Genomic DNA, 1,189 nt, shown 5'->3' with positions numbered 1-1,189 from the left:
AGGAGAATGGCTTGAACCTGGGAGGCAGAGGTTTCAGTGAGCCGAGATCATGCCACTGCACTCTAGCCTGGGTGACAGAGTGAGACTCCATCTAAAAAAATAATAATTATTATTATTATTGACACCAATTCTACCTAAACTCTTTCAGAAAATGGAAGAGAACATTGCTCGGGTTCCTCCACCGAGGCCCATGCGAAGCTGCCTGCTATGGCTTCCAGCGGGGTTCCAGTGAGCGCTGCTGGCTGGGCTAATGAAACTCCCGAAATACTGGACAACGTGGGAGATTGGCTTTGGGGCATCTACCGCTTTGCCACTGATAGGAATGACTTCCGGAGGAAGTTGATACTAAATTTGGGACTCTTTGCTGCGGGAGTTTGGCTGGCCAGGAACTTGAGTGACATTGACCTCATGGCACCTCAGCCAGGGGTGTAGCCAAGTAGACAAATGGAATCCTGTGCTGAATCTGAACCTTCCAAAAAACAGCCTACAATCTGTGACCACCACAAGATGTGCCCTGATGGCAGCTGAAGTTTGATTCAGATGGGCACTTTTCTTCCCTCTCCCTGCCTAGTTTCCTTTTGTTCCTTGAGTCCACGCAGAATTCCACTCTCTGGTCAGCAGACAGGCTTAAGCTAAAGTGTTGCCTCTGTTCTATAAAGTTCTGTACATAGTTCCCAAGCTTCTGCAGAGGGTGATCTTTGCTCTTGTCCTGAGAAATAACAGTGCTGTTTTAATAAACATTTGAAATAAATACCGCACACAAAGGCAAAAAAAAAAAAAAAAAAAAAAAAAGAAGAGAACATTGCTCAATTATTTTAAGTTAGTATTTACTGTGACACCAAAACCAAAGAAAACACACAAAAAACAGGAGAAAATTGCCAACCAATACACATCATAAAGATGCAAAATCCTTAACAAAATATTAGCAAATATAATTAATCAATATATAAGAATTACACAACATGACAAAGTGGGGTTTATTCCAAGGATGCATAGCTGATTGATATTTGAAAATTAATCAATGTAGTCTACTATACTAAAAGGCTAAAAAAAAAAAAATCATGTCAATTAATTTCAGAAAAACAGCATTTGACAAAATTCAACACCAATTCATAATAAAATTCAGATAAAACAGGCATATGGAGAGAATTTCCTCAATTTGATTAAAAAAACTGCCAAAAAATTACAG

The 1,189-nt window shown here is 39.6% G+C and overlaps 1 pseudogene; it reads left to right on the top strand.

Moving 5' to 3' along the window:
• The first annotated feature begins 207 nt into the window (after positions 1 to 207).
• Positions 208 to 665, top strand: LOC115894856 (annotated as a pseudogene).
• The last annotated feature ends 524 nt before the right edge of the window (positions 666 to 1,189 follow it).

This window comes from Rhinopithecus roxellana, chromosome 19, assembly GCF_007565055.1.
Source record: "Rhinopithecus roxellana isolate Shanxi Qingling chromosome 19, ASM756505v1, whole genome shotgun sequence".
Classification (NCBI taxonomy): domain Eukaryota; kingdom Metazoa; phylum Chordata; class Mammalia; order Primates; family Cercopithecidae; genus Rhinopithecus; species Rhinopithecus roxellana.
This window is presented reverse-complemented; position numbering and strand designations above follow the sequence as displayed.